The 17056-nt window shown below is 33.3% G+C and overlaps 1 protein-coding gene across 1 annotated transcript in view; it reads right to left on the bottom strand.

Annotated features, from left to right (window-relative positions):
* The window catches only part of LOC143248874 (uncharacterized), a 34590-nt gene that overhangs the window by 15825 nt on the left and 1709 nt on the right, over window positions 1–17056 (bottom strand). The window contains exon 2 of the mRNA XM_076497743.1: window positions 1111–1162. The gene's annotated coding sequence lies outside the window, so the exon portion shown is untranslated. The remainder of the gene's footprint in view (window positions 1–1110; window positions 1163–17056) is intronic.

The following is a 17056-nucleotide window of genomic DNA, read 5'->3' on the forward strand; positions in this document are numbered from 1 at the left end:
CAACTAAATACGAAACTTAGAGCAATACTTATATCACTTTAGTTTAAATACTCTAAACAAAATATTTTTCTTGAGAAACCATTCAACTTTGAGCTACGTTTCTTTACCAAGCTCTTAGAATTTCCTTCCAATGTTAATGTTTCGAGCTTTACCGTTACTAATGTTCATGTATTTTAAAATAATTTAGACACTGAGCGCATTTGCAACCTTTTCGCGTTTGTTACAATATCAACGAACAAAACAACTATTGTATATACTTCTAATTATTAAGAGTTTATCTTAAGTTAAACTTCCACTTCATTAAGTTTTAAAAACAAAAAAATTCCTATATGAGAAAAAAACAATTTACAGAGTAGGAAGAGTTTTCCGTTTGCAGAATTCTATTATTATGTTTTTTTTTACAAAGTAACTCATATCTTCATCAATGCTTTAACCCGCCTAATCGAGGCTTCTGCGGTCATTAAAACTGATTTTGTTTTTCTAAAACTTTCATTCGGTATTCACAATTTTAACATGGTATCCAGTACAAGTAGTTTTATATCAACGACAATCTAATAAACACTAATAGTTCAAATACGCTTAAGTTCACGTGATATGCTTGATATTTGAAAAACAAGGAAACCTAAGGCTGCTTGATAGTGACGTAAAATATTGTCAGCGCTCTTATGCGTAGTAATTATAAGTTTTGGTCTTCAGTTTTACTCGAAAGGTATTCAAACTCTGGTCATAAGCCAACAGAATTAAAAACTTCAGAACAAATGATATAGTACATTTACTGCTTATATATATATAATACAAAAAATATATTTGATCGACACATAAACTGCTCTAAAATTTTTCTAAGCCTTAAGATAGTATAATATTAAACTTATTTAAAAATAATACGGTATAATAGAATACGTTTAAAAGTATAGATCTATCTCTGCATTGTAAATGTCACGAGGAAAACACTTAGATCCAAAATAGTTATTATTAATATTTAGTCACTATAGTTAAAATTATAACAAATTACGAAAACAAGTGAGAATATGTAACAAGACAACTGGGTTAGAACTGTGATAAATATCAGATAATTCTACAAACAATGTAATAGATCATCGTGAAACCTACCTACGGACTTATTGTACTGGCCCGTGTTCCTAGTATGGAGACAGAAAGGCATCTGTGAAAACAAAACGTAATATTAAATGCTAACATGTCGAAAATTTCTCACAAGCTGATTTAAGATATGTATTTGAAACGGTCCCTTGGATTGACATCTGTGAGTTACCTTTAGCGTTGAAGATTATTGTTTCGAATATCCATGAATACTTTACTTATAACTTACCTATGTTCAGATAAAACTGATATGTTGAAAGACAGCTTATAACGTTAAAAATATGATTTCTATATCCAAGTTGGGCAGAGCACAGACACCACATTGTGTAGTTCTGTCCTAACAAATAAACATTAAGAAAGATTGAGTTTATAACCGTAACACACAGAGAAGCATTCTGGCTCTCCTGGTTTGTTATCTCATAACCAACAAATTCTGCTTATATCACATTAACATCTAACATCTCGAATGATATGCAGCAATGAACCGGCTTTCCCACGCTGGTAGTAGCATTTGAAATACTTTGATGTCCTCTAGTTTAACTATACCGTATGAAAGTGATTTGTTTTACTTGGTTTGATTCGAATTTCCATTTCACGCAAAGTTACATTTGTTGTGTTTTCTGGTGTGCAATTTTTGTTAGATGCCGCCATCAGTTAACAAACAGAAACGTTTTTCTGTACTTTATTTTAATTAAAGTTTGAATACCCATACCAGCCGTCTTGAGAATACATTTTTACTTCAAGTGTGTTTCTCGTCATCACAAATTACTTCACTACAATGATTATACGAGAAGTGTAAGTCCATAGTGTTTTTTTGTGTACTGTGTTATCTGTTTAAAGTCCATTATGCCTGAACTTAGTTACATTATGCCATTGTTCACCGTACACGCTCATGCGATCCTAACGAACTGCAACGCTCCCTACAATCTCGTACCCGTTTACACTCTCGTTCCTCAACACATGTGCCTGGCAACAGTCAGTTACAAACTCTCTTTGTTAACCTAAGAAGGTCGAAACATTGTTCTGACCTTTATCTTAATTAAAGTTTCAATACCATATCAGCCGTTTTGAGAATACATCTGTCACCCGATGGTATGTTTACAAGCTTACAACGCAGATATGTGGGGTTCAATTCCCCAAGGTAAACACAGCAGATAGCCCAATATATCTCTGATCTAAAGCAAACAAACAACTACTGTTATCAGGAGACTAACATCACTAATACATTTCTACTAGTAGTAGCTAAGCATAACAGAATGGGTGAATTGAAATATATTATGAATATAATGTAAAATACAGCTTGCCCACATATTAGTCCGCCGCGATCCTTAACTTAAGAGTCAAACGCCTTAACCCACCTGTCTATGCCGGGCCTTGCGCAAAGCTACTTGAGAGCTATCTGCGCTAGCCGTCCTAATTTAGCAGTGTAAGACGAGAGGGAAGGCAGCTAGTCATCACACCCACCGCTAATTCTTGGACTATTCTTTTGTCAACGAACAGTGGGATGGCTGTCACATTATAAAGTCCCCACAGCTGAAAGGGCGATCATATTTAGTGTAATATTGTTTAATAAACAAATAGCCATATTGATTCTCAATATGTCGTAATTGCAGAGTCATTAGAAAATATCTTTAAGACATGTTTAAAGCTTCTATGCCAAAATTAACTGTGAGCTTCTAAGTTGATTTAGGTGTAAAAGCGTTATCTGTATAACAGAAATACAAAGTTGTGGATAATTATTGTGTAAAATTCAGTTTTAGTAAGAAAGTCGCATAAAGAGGTTGAAAATGGTGTTAATGAACATGCTTCAGATTTTCAGATGTGGGTGTTTCATTAAATTTCACTATCCCATTTCTGGCGGCGAGTGTTGATGACTGACTGTTTCTTTATGATCCGTAGTTTAAAATTACGGACGGCTATTGCAGGCATAATACGGATTTTCGACCTATTCCACGCTAACCCTTGAACTAGACTTTTCTGAACGCATATTGGAACTTGACAGTTACCTTTCTAACGCATCGACTGCCCCAAGTTTCAATCGTAAGTTTATTTCTGTGTTAAGGGGACGTGAACATGGGATTTATCAATTTATCTATACTCTTTTTTAAATAACTCCTTAATTCATGTGTATGCATTATTATATAATACGTATAGTACTAAATGTTTTCAAACTTTAATTTCTTTTTCAATATCTAACTAATGTTGATATTTGAGTTTTTATGTATAAAAAAGCTAAATAAATTCAAAATATTCTAAGATAAAAGATGGTGTCAAAACAGATTTATTACAATATTTTCAATATTACAATACACGTTTCTTTACTGACTGCAACAAAGGACGTTTCACAAGACTTCAATTTTGTTTTTGTTCCCGTTAAGTAGTCTTATATTGTGATTTATAATTCACATCTTAAATACTCGTGTCAAATATTTGACACGACGAGTGGTAAAATTTGATAAAATGGATAACAAAATCTGGCACTTTTTTAATCAAATTTGGAACGTTTTTATTTATTGGCTTAGCGATTTCTTTGAAATTCCTCTTGTGTGGAAACTGTTTTTTGTAGTGATGTTTACTTAATTCGATAAGAAACACTAGGATATTTTAGCCTGTTACCAATTCGATTCAAATGGAAATATGTGTTTGTTTGTTTTGAAGTTCGCGCAAAGCTACACGAAGGCTATCTGCACTAGCCGTCCCTAATTTAGCAGTGCAAGACTAAAGGAAAGGCAGCTAGTCATCACCCATCGCTAATTCTTGGTCTACTCTTTTACCAACGAATAGTGGGATTGACCGTCACATTATAACGCCCCCACGGCTGAAAGGGTGAGCATGTTTGATGTGACGGGGAAATGTGTTAGTAGTTCAAAACGTTTCTTCAGGGTATTGTAGGTGATCTTTTTTAGCGCAGAGCAGCACAATGGTTAATTTGTTCAGTGTCAACCATGGGGATTGAGCGCTAATTTTCAGTGCTGATTCACGAGGGGATGGTTGTATGCCACGTGATACGCTTTTAAAGATTTTGTTGTTATTCGGCTCCTAAGCATTAAATATGAAACTTTCCCTTACCTTGTTGTTTTTAGTGTAAAGCTGCATAATGGGCTATCTGCTCTGTGTCTACTACGGGGCTCGAACGCTGAGCCATCAGAGGATAAATGAATGCCATTTAATACACGTTTTACGTTTTATCGTCATTAAATTACCAAACCTCTTTAAATATACAAACTTTCACTTGTTCTTAGTCCAAAGCTACACAGAAGCTCTCTGTTCACTGTGAGGAATCGAACCCTGAGTTTAAGCGTTGCAAGTTCATAAATTTACCCTTTACTCACCATGGAACCTCATTCATTTTCAAACACATATTTCCTTTCATAGAACTTTTTCAATTTACTGTACTTAGGCATACTCTGTTTCATTCGAATCCTGTTAAACTGCTGGTTATAAATTTTCCCACAGTTTATAAATAGTAAATGAATAAAGATTTTGAGATGGTATTCAAAGAAGTATTACAATAATAGAATAAAATATTGATGGAAGCTGGATTTTGTCAATTTTAAATAAATTGTAGTTATTATTGTTCTTGAAACTTTACGTAAAAACAACACAAAAATATGTTATCTTTACATCATTTAACTATTAATTGGTGTTACTTGAGGAAACAAATGTTGTTATTATTTATTGTTAAAGGTAACTGAAAATGACACCGTTGCATTTTTTTTTATTTAGTCCTTGGTATATGCGATAGAAGGACTAGATTTCTAAGGGAAAGAAACAAAAACATTCAAATGAAAACTTTATTATTGATACATCTACAACTTATGCAAAACCTTTTATGCGATATATTTTATGAAAAGAACGTGAGTATTTGATAATCATCGATGTCTATACCATTTAATACAATACCAGAAAAAAAAAGAACGCAGTTATCGATATTTCCATTGGCTCGTTTTATGGTTTGGTTTCCCTCTAAACAAAAAAACTGATACAAGACACACTTCCATATTTTAAGTCAGGCTTCTGCTGCTATCAGTTTATTCATTAGGTTATATTGTCTTCGTTCATTATTTTCTTAAAAGGTGAATGTATATGTTAATGATAACCTTTCCATTATTTTGAGGAGCTATAGTTAACTGGAATCATTACCTTTCAATTAACATGTTATAACTGAAAACTGTAGATGATTACTGCTTGTCTTCTTCTACTATTTCAAACTTTATTTATGTCATTGTTAGATAAGAGTTTTATTAATGGATCTGTCGAGGCCATGAAGGATTGCGCTGTTCGTTTAACTTTAACTATAAAACGAGCTCATCAGATAGATTAGGGGCTGTAGTAGCTTTCTGTAGGTATTCTAATCATTTCAACCTCATTGAATTTTGTAAAGCTAAAGTACAGCTAAAGCTAAAGATATTTGTGAATTAAATTTATCTCTATTATGTCTTCTCTCATGAGTCTAAGATTGTTTGGAATGGATAATGGAAGAAAAAGCGCTCTTCTCATTTTCTTTTAAAATCAGATTTTATAACATCTGCTACTCACCCTTGAGGACTGTTCTTCTTGGCGCTGTTGGTTTCTAACTATATATTTCAATTTTTGACCATGGATCAAGAAAATGTTTCTGATTTGGATCTGCTGGGCTACTTTCGATACTAAACCAAGTCTGACAGTACATCTCTAATAAGGACATCGATTAGGACATTTTACGTCATTTTTCTATTGCTTCACTTTTGCTTTCTCTTTCTAGCAACATTTATAAAATGGAAAGTTCTCCTGTATTATAATATCAAGTTATTATCTCTTTTTAAAGCCCAGAAAGTCTCTCACAGATCATTTTCAATATAAGCCTATTGCTTTGACTTATTGTTTCTAGGGTATCGGAGGATGAGATAATGTTGTTCTTGTCTTGTAATCTGAATTAAATAATCCACTTTGGTCTACTTGATGAGACATTTAGTAGGGAAGATTTGATTAGAGAAAAGTATTTGGGTTTTATACTGTTTGATATTGAAAAGACATAAATTATCTTAAAGATAAATTCATTTATATGGGTTATGGGACAATTTGCTCATTTTTTACAGTAGTCCCATTTGGTATTGGTTCTTTTAAATTCTTGCTAGTTGATGCTTTTGCTGCCTTTCACGTAAGAACCAAGTTCAGCTTATTATACAAGAACTTCCTTCAGCTCTTACGAATTGTTTCAATTCTGATTATTGATCACTCACAGACTTCCTCTCAGTAATCAGATATGGGGTTTATTGGTACTCAGCTCCAGATTGCTGTCACTTGAAAACATGGGTGAAGTACTTCGAAGGAGTTTCTGTGTTCGACATTCACGCCTAAAAAATGTTTGATGCATTTTTTGCCACCTGTGAAAATTGCATCTTCAGTTTTAACTATGCCTGGAAGATGTCTGTTGTAACAGAAATGAAGTACTCGGAACTTCATCTTGATAGCAAGGTGGTTTTTTTATCTTATATGTACGACAACTTAAGGGTAGATGTGCAAGAACATTGATTATCTTACAAACTCTTTCTTTGAGGCTATAGGAATTTGATGAGTGTTATTTGCTTTAATATAGTAAAAGCTAGGTTACAGATCAGTAGACCACGCTTTGAACACCGGTTTGATGATGCTCGATATTGTGTTTCACTTGGTCTTCTGTTCAGAGTTGAAGCATTAAGTTCTTTGTGTCTTCCTCCATATTTGACCTGCACAACTATTCTTGCAATGTGCTGAAAAGTTACAATCCCTGAAGAAGTATCTTGTTTGACATGGTGTCGTCTTGTCTTAGTTGATCTCAGTTTTTGAAAGTAGATGGTCTGATATTTCTTTGTTTTTTTGTGTCGTTGGCATATTGTAAAACTCAGGTATGTCTTTCAAGACAACTACCATATCTGATAGAGAGCCCATCATACCACGAGTGGTTACTGTTCCTCAGTGGCGGCGCCAGGATATTTTCGTTAAGGGGCTTGAGGGGGGCTGAGGTAAACTGTGGAGGGGCTTCCCAAAATGCCATCAATATGAAGTATAGATGGTAAATTACAATAATGTAAATACCAAGGTACATTTCAGAAAGGTGTGTTATTTTGAACTGTGTTTTCAATGCAGTTTTCATTGGAAACTCATACTCTGATTAATAATTCATTATTAGAAATTAGAAATAATCTGTTTATGAAAATATGCGTATATGTAAAAGAAGAAGTGTTTTCCATATTTTATGAATATATGTAGGTAACAATATTGGGGGCTGAGGGGGCTTGGCTCATTTTTTTTTTGGGGGGCTCAAGCCACTGCTGTTCCTATCATTATTTATTTTTGACCTTTTAATACTGTTGCCTATGAATTACAATTTTTATTTCGAGAACATTCCCTAAACTAACATATCTTTCATTCCTATTTTTATGGATGACTGCAAACAAAGTGATTTGAATGATTCTGCGAAGGTTTATGCTGATTCAATACTTGTCCATGGGATTCCATTCATCGGTTCTCTCTTCGCTGCTAAGTTGTATTCAACTAAATTTGCCTAGGACCATACCGAGACTAAGTGTTACAGCTACTATGGCATTTGCATTGACTCAAGTAGTTTCTTGCTGGCTCTGGAATCCTTGATGAAGAGAAACCCACTTGAAATAAAATTGTATCCCAAAACGGCTGGTATGGGTGTTAACATTTTTATTGATAAAGAGAGAACAATGTTTCGACATTCCTAGGTCACCTTCAGCTTTAGAAAGAGATAGTTTGCAACTGACCGTTGCTGGACACATTTATTATGGACGAGAGTATAAACGGGTACAGGATTGTAGGGAGCGTTGCTGTGGGTGTTAGGTTATTAATAAGTATTGGTGTTTCTTTATATTGGTTTAATTTTGATTGTTGTATAAAATTTTGCGTTTGTTTGTATTTGTTTCCCTACTTAGTAACTGTGTGTTTTCTGTGCGTTGTTTGACCCCCATTTAAAACCAGATTGAAAAAGTTACTATAATTTGAAATGTCAACCAATTAAATGTCTTTACTGTTTTTGAAAGTTTATTAACAAGTTATCGAATTAATTTAATTTTTGGAATATGATACTTTCAGATATTTTAGAATAATCATAATGCATAAACAGAGAGTACTGAAGTTTATATTTTACAAAATCCTTGATAAGAACACAGTAAATCGCTTTTACTATAGAAATCGATAGTGATAGAAAAACTTTATAATACCTTAACTAAAGGAGATTCATAAAGAATTATATACGTAAGTTTTAAAGAAAAAGTTCATGAGTGCCGAATTTCTTAGAAAGTCGCGTTAAAAAGTTTATTGATAACAATGTTTCTTGATCCATGCTTGGTCTTACTTGTTTACATTACAATTTCTTAAGATAAAAATGTCATTTTAAACATGTCCAGTGAAGTTCAGCGTAATATAGACTACGTTCATTTATACTTACTTTAATAATTGTTATATATATATATAACATTTCTGCGACCTTTGCTGATCTACATTTTCTTTAGTTATTACTCTCGCAAAGCGAGGAAATTGCAATTGTGCACGTATGTGTTCCCGAGAACGTGTTTCGATTTGTTTGTTAAGTACATAGCTACACAATAGGCTATATGTGCTCTGCCCTCCACGGGCATCGAAAACCGGTTTCTAGCGTTGTAAGTCCATTGACGTGCCTCTGTGCCACTGGAGGACGCGTATCTCGAACACTAATAAACCGAAGTACACGAAAATTCTACATAAAATGGGAAGTCACTATGGAACAATGCTTCCTTTTTTTTTTACGGATCCAGATTCTGAATCGCTTTGAAGGATTTTTTTTAACAATGGGGAAATACGGCATTTTCGCGGTTTGTGGTTAATGTAAAGTGTGACTGGATTTGCACCACATACTATGGGCACATTAAAATTGAAATTCCTGATCACACTAGAAAAAATAATCCGGATTATTATGATTCTGAGAAGGATTCTTTGAGTTTTCGAAGGTGAACTTTTATTTTGGTGAAGTAGCTGGGGGCGAATTGTAAAATCTCTACGTTTTTTGTTTTAATTTCGCCCAAAGCTACACGAGGGTTACCTGCTCTAGCCGTGTCTGATTTAGCAGTTGAAGGCTAAAGGGAAGGCAGCTAATCATCATCATCTACCCCCAGCCAACCCTTGGGATACTCGTTTACTAAAGAACAGTGGGATTGACGGTCACATATAACGCCCCAGATATTTAAATAAAATATACACACTATATTCAACTATTTTCATCCGAGTTTGGGATTTTTCATCACTTGTGTATACATGCAAAAATGTGTTAATAAAATTACTCGATGGTGAATCATCTTCAGGCCGAGAAGAATTCAAATATTATGACAACGTCTACTGCTTTTATCTGATTGGCTTAGTGAAACCGAAAGTGAAGAACGTTAAGGACAGAAATTTGATCATAGCTTGACGCACGAGACTAATTTACTAGAAAGCAACATTAAACGAAAACCATAAACTTGAACAGAGTATAATAATTCATGTAGCAGTGATGAAGTGAGAGTAGAGTGGAATGTATATCAAGTGCCCTTCCTGGATTCTATTTCATATATTATATAAAACAAAATAACTCTGTAATGTACATTAGGGTTAGTGAAAAGTGTTCTAAGACTTCTCTTTTTGTGTCAAAATAAATTATAAAACCAACTATTCTCGGTTAAGGCCGTCATCAACTTTGGTTAAATATGGTTTATTGCTAATTTCTACAAAAATTTAACTAGAGCTTTCTATATAGCAATTATAGTAAAGTGAACGCTCACTTGTCTTCACAAGTGGAATACATTATCCTGTTTTATTAGTCAATAACACATTTAATGCTACATTTTTCGTATATTATATTTCGCAAGGTAGCCCAATTTTAAGTTTAGAACATTTGAAAAAAGATATTTTCTTAATATATAGAAAACACAAGGGTAGAAAAAATTACTACAAAAACTTATGTAAATTACATTCAATGTATCATATACATTTATTATAATATTATAAACCGACATCTGATATCTGCTTTATTTCATAACATTAATAATTCAAAATGTCAACACGTCATAAAATAGACAGCCTTACAGAAAGAAGATCATAGATTTTGAAATTTTTCAAAATTTAAAAATGTAATTTATAGATATTAGAAAACAATCAATAACTCAACTATAGTTCTCAGTTATTTTATTTGTTTGTCCATGATATTAGTAATAATTAGTTTCTTTGCTGGGAATGTAAATATGAGCTTATCTAGGGTTAGTTTTATAGTGACCCATCTTTCTTAGAATAATGTGTTTCCAAATGTTAAGATGTATCAGTTTACTAATACTGATTGTTTTAATTTTTACAGATTTTAATATATATGTTTTTTAAAATATTTTCTTTCTGGAAGAACTACCAGATATAAATTTCCAGCTATTTTTTCATACAAATTTCAGACTTTTTCTTATGAAATAGAGTGATATTTGGTTCCTTTTTATCAAAGTTTTTCATAAAATGTAACTGTCTTTAGACTATATTATTTTCAAATTAGCAAAATAAAGCAAGACTTCTATTTACTCTAGTTTATAATTTTCTCCAAATTGGGCCGAAAGTCGCTTAGAAGGATCACCTGTTTTGTCCAATCAAACCACTATACAGTAATGTGTTGTCTGTCAGACAGTCAGTAGACACTAAAATGACATCACATAAAGGACGCTTAGCGTTACAATTTGTTCTGTCGTGACGTCAGTAAAACGTGCACATGCCATGAATTACGGGAAAGATTATGTACTCTCTAGGCTACACCACAGCTTGACATATGAACTTCAAAAACAATAAATAGAAATATTTGTTGCTTTTAATCTTGGTTTTATTTATTCTTGAAAAAGAATACTTTCGGGGACTATGCAGATGTACAACAAGTAATTACGACTTACCATAACATTCTAATAAAAATTATTGCCCTTATACGTAATGAATATTTTATACTGTTATCACACAATATCCCTAAAATATAAAAAAAAAAAAATTGAAAGACAAAAATGAGTGTTTTGGGGACAAAATCGTATGTTCCGCTGTTACGGCACTTGCGATCAATACCTCAATGTGTCTGATACATGTTGCATTTGAGACTGCGCACTGGATTCGGTTTTCACAGCTAGGTTAATATTCTTGTGAATTGTTCCCGAACGATCGAAGGCAAAAAGAGGTTTGTATAATTTGATAAAATGTGTAGAAACTACACTATTTATTATACATAATCATATTTCGCTTCATTATTTTTAAGTTCGGGCAATCAGGCAGTATTTATGTATGTAAATATAATCACTAGCAAGTATAACTTAAAAAAAAAACATATTTCATTATAATTATTTTTGTTTAAGAATATTGTTGAGCCATCATTTAATAAACGTAGTTTCAAAAATGAAAAATTCAACATCATAAACAATTCTGTGGCCTGGCATGGCTAGGTGGTTAAGGCCCTCACTCATAATCCGAGGGTCGTGGGTTCGAATCTCCGTAACGCCAAACATGTTCGCTGTTTCAGCTGTGGGGGCGTTATAATGTGTGGTCAATCTTACTATTCGTTGGTAAAAGAGTAGTTCATTAGTTGGCGGTGGGTGGTGATGACTAGCTGCCTTCTCTCTAGTCTTACACTGCAAAATTAGGGACGGCTAGCGCAGATAGCCCTCGTGTAACTTTGCGTGAAATTCTAAACAATCCTGTATATAAATATCTAATGATGAAAAACAATTGCAATATCTTATTGACCCATGATACTTCTGAGGCAGATCAAGTAAGTTCAAATGCTTGAATTTTGAATTACTTTAACAATAATAAACAATATATTGTTATTATGTTTATAACAGCTACCAATGGAATGCCTGGTGTTAAAGGGTTCTTGTTTCCAAATCTAAGAGTCGTTTATTAGATTTCAACCCCTTCAGCGTAAGGGCTTTATAATGTGACGGTAAAATCCACTATTCAATTAGAATAGCCCAAGGTATGGCAGTAGGTGGCGTTAAATTTCTGAATTCCATCTAGTTTATCACTTCAAATTAAGGTCGGCTAGCACATGTATTCCTCAACACACTAAACAGATAAAGTCTGTGAGTTTATAAGAATTTCTTCGCAAACTAGGCTAAGCTTCTCGAAACAGTAACACCTGCAAAACAATAATTTTACGGTTTGCAAAAAGGGATTACTTGTTCTTAAACAGTTGTTTAAGTCAGCTAGTCATAATTTATTTTACAAAACTTGTATAGGTGTCAATTTTCTTTTCCTCATAGAACTATTTTTTTGTTAATTTTCCCTGTTAGCAACGAACTTCACAACAGATGTTTGATGTTTAAAAATTATAAGAGGTTTTTATTGCCGCAGAACTCACGTTATGACAAAAATCTAGCAGTAAGTAATTTTAATGTTTTAATGTCTAAAAACAATGCCTTATGGTTTATCAGGACAAAAACTCGAGTATTAATACTAATCATTTAATTTTTCATAATTTTCAGAAATATGTGCACTTTTATTAACTGCTGCACATACATTATTGCAACAACGAGAAACAATACTCAAATTAATATATGACGGCCAATCCCACTATTCGTTGGTAAAAGAGTAGCCCAAGAGTTGGCGGTGAGTGATGATGACTAGTTGCCTTCCCTCTAGTCTTACACTGTTAAATTAAAGACGGCTAGCGCAGATAGCCCTCGAGTAGCTTAGCGCGAAATCCACAGACGTGCCGCTGTGCCAGTAGAGGCGCTGTTGAATGATTCAAAATACACGTTTCAATAAAATTTGCTTTTTGATAATATGGTGAGAAATACACAGGTAAAGCTTTCAGTAATATTTTTGTAAATGAAACAACATTTCTATACGCGGGTTCGTCACTTATTTTAACATTTTTACAACTTCATTTCAACGAGAATTAAAAAACAGCTATAGCTCTTTTCACAAACAAATTCTTTAACAACTTAACGATTTAAGTTGTAAAGTATTTGATTCATAACGTTATGTCATTGCTAAGATTAACGAATTATCACAAAAATTTTTTTGATAAAGCTGGAATTATCTTGTAATTTAGCGAGCATTACAGATTCCTGTAATGTTAACAAAATATTATGTGTTCATGACTAGAGGCAAACAGTGAAATATAAAAATAATAAACGTAAAAAATGGGCAGCCATATGAAATAATAAGTTGCAAATTGTGTTATTTTAAGTTAAACCTTTAATCCTTGGATAATGGTGCTTCGAGTACGAAATTCATATTTAGTTTTCTAATTGAACGTTTAATATATATGAAATGTAAAATCAGTGCTGTGTGTTTAAAGCGATTCAAATAGTTAAGTGAACTGCTTTACTACACACATATGACGTTAGTTTCATAGAGATTTGAAAATCTGATGGCCGGACGAGATTCAGTTTAACAGATTTAACGCCATTTCACAGGACGCAACACCCACGAAAAACAAAACAAAATCAAAAAGCACGACCGACTTATTCGGTAAGAAGCACCAGACCTAGTGACACTTTCAAAATCTGGGCGTTGGAGACAAATATTGAAACTCTCACGTCCTTACTCTACAAGTGCAGTACCGGTGCTCTAAGTGCCTATATAAAAAGGTAAAGAAATTTGCACACAAACCTTAACACATAAACGCTACTATCTGAGATAGAGTTTACGAGGATGACATTCAATTTCCTAAATATATTTTCGTTTTCAGTACACAATATTATCTACACCAACTCTTCCGGCCCGGCATGGCCAGGTGGTTAAGGCACTCGACTCGTAATCCTAGAGTCGCGGGTTCAAATCCCCTTTGCCCCAAACATGTTCGCCCTTTTAGCCGTGGGAGCGTTATAATGTGACGGTCAATTCCATTATTCATTGGTAAAAGAGTATCCCAAGAGTTGTCGATGGATGGTGATGACTTGCTGCCTTCCCTCTAGTCTTACACTGCTAAATTAGGGACAGATAGCGCAGATAGCCCTCGTGTAGCTTTGTGCGAAATTCGAAACAAACCAACTTTTCCCTTAGGGTCGTATTTCCCCACTCCTAGTTTAATTTTGCAACTTTTAGTTGAATTTGAAAAAAGTTTCCCACACTCACACATTGACGTATGAACTACTAGCTAGAGTATCCGTCACCTGGGCAGAACTTATGTAAATCCATGATTAATGAAAGCTTATTTTAGGACATTAAAAGTTGTTTACATATAATGGAATCAAAAGCACCCACAAAACCCGTAAAAAAATCAAAATTTTTATCTTTCAATAAACCCAATGAACCTCCACACGAAATTTGGTGAATGTAAATCTACAGGTGTCGAAATAGTGTTAAAAAACGTCCATAAAAACCGCAAAACGCAAAATTCAAAACTGAAACTTTCTATGTGATCTTGCATATACATAGTAAACTCTCGTACAAATTTTGGTAAAGGTACGTTCAGACCCTGCAAAGTAACCAGGTACGTTCAGACCCTGCAAAGTAACCAGGTACGTTCAGACCCTGCAAAGTAGCCAGGTACGTTCAGACCCTGCAAAGTAGCCACATGGACATACAACTGACAGTACTATCATATTTTGATATATATGGGTGTGATTTTTAAAATTTGTACAGAGTGCTAGCATATACGTATTAAAATTATTTTTATCTACTTTATTAGTTAACATGAAACAAATGTATCGAAAAATATTCAACATTTTCTTTTTTAAGTTTCAGAGTATACGATATGTAGTTTTATTATTACATGAATCATACTGAAACTGAAATTGAGCTACATGGGAATAGTCATTACTACTTTATGATTAAATTTGAAATAGAAAATAAATTTGATAAATGATTATTCTGTAAGTCATTTAACCATCAGACGTAGCTGTTTCTGAACGTTTTTAACTCGTTATTTCCACGACGATCTAATACTTTTCATGTATTTCTAATGTGTCTACACATTTATTCTAAAAATTAACGAAATCTTCCTAATTTCTTCAAAAATATAAACAGTTCGAAACTTATATTACGTCTTTCACAACATGTCAGAATAAGAGTTTAAGAGAAAATTGTTTATAAATAACAAATACTTATAGTACACATTAACAATATTAAAATATCATATGAAATTATGAAATAATAAACAAGGAACAGTTATAAAAGGAATTTTCGTATTTCTATCTTTAGGACTAAGAATACAAATTAAAAATCAAAACAAAAATACTTTGCCCTCCATCCCAAACATTCTTTATAAATAAATATTCTTACATTCTAAGTGTCATTTCATTAATGACTTCATTTTACATTTTGTATAAACTATCAAAAGTTAATTTATATTTAATTATGTGTTTCCAGTGGTACAGCGATGACGCTGGGAGTTTTATGACTCAAAAACTCAGAATTCGTTACATGATTGTTTTTTTAAGGGTAGTTTTGGGGCAGCTGAGTTTTTTAAGGAGAGAAGGTTGTTGAATGGTTGAAAATTATTTGTATAATGAGTTATTTTGTGTTTGTTAAGTTTATTTTAAGGCAGTACAGGTAATAAATAAAATTATATTAAAAATAAACAGAATCCAGTATAATTAAGAAACATTTTGAAACAAGAGACTTTCTTTAAGTTTTGAAGGCATACAAGATATATTTTAAGACAATATTTTGAAACAAAAGGCAAGATAAATCATAAAATTATGTAATATGTGCTGGCTTACCTAAGTCACACATTATATGATAAAGCACACATCATAATTTATAAACTACTAAATTGTAAAGCAGATGTGAAATATTACTTGTATATAACAAGGAAGTCCTAACTAAGATGGTTACCCGCTTGTATAGCGGTAAGTCTACGGATTTACAACGCTAAAATCAGGATGTCGATTCCCCTCGGTGGACTCAGCAGATACCCCGACGTGACTTTGCTATGAGAAAACACTCACACAGTCACTGTTTAGGTTATTGTAATATTAATATATCAAAATAAAACATAACCTGCTTTAGGTTTAATACTGATTAGTCTGCAAGTTACTTGCAATTTAAGTAAAATCTGAATTCGCCAAGATACGTTTTAAAATTAAATATATCTAAATGGGGAATTCCATCATTTAAGGACAAGGTATTTTCCATGATATCTACAAATTCAACTTATAAGACCCCAAGTTAATTATCTATAAAAACGATAAAACCAGAACGACAAATCTGTACGATGGTTTCTTTACAAGCGCAGGTGGAACACATTTCTAAGCTTAAACTTTAAATCAGCTATTCATCCAGAAGTGAGATTATCACGGTGCTGTGTTTTGGAATTTCGTGCAAGGCTATACGAGGGCTATCTGTGCTAGCCGTCCCTAATTTAGTAATGTAAGACTAGAGGGAAGGCAGCTAGTCACCACCACCCACCGCCAACTCTTGGACTACTCTTTTACCAATGAATAGAGGGATTAACCATCACATTATAACGCCCCCACGGCTGAAAGGGCGAGCATGTTTGATGTGACGACACGGTGCTGTGAAAAAAAACCCTTAAATAACTGAGCAAAGTTTTGAAGATGGTAAATATATTATTTAAAAAAATCAAGTTAAAATGAGACATAAATTGCAAAATATTTATATACTCAAAAATACTCTTACTTGTTTTATCAGTTGTCGTGATTGAGCGAGAAAACAAAATTCGAAATATTTGTTTTCCTACAAAGCACATCATAACACTGTATAAATCTGACATATTTCTCGTTGTTTGTTATTAAGCACAAAGCTTCACAAAGGGTTATCTGTGCTGTGCCCACCACTCGTATCGAAACCCGATTTTTAGCAGTATAAGTCCGCAAACATACCGCTGTAGCACGGAGGGACATTTGGCATACTAGATAAAAAAGCACGTACATGACAAATTATATTAAAAACTGCTAATCAGAATAATAAATATGGAGTCAATAAATTCGATAAGTATAGAAACTATGGAATATGTTTTGAAATCGAGCTATCAGGT

Source organism: Tachypleus tridentatus, chromosome 4 (assembly GCF_004210375.1).
Source record: "Tachypleus tridentatus isolate NWPU-2018 chromosome 4, ASM421037v1, whole genome shotgun sequence".
Lineage (NCBI taxonomy): Eukaryota > Metazoa > Arthropoda > Merostomata > Xiphosura > Limulidae > Tachypleus > Tachypleus tridentatus.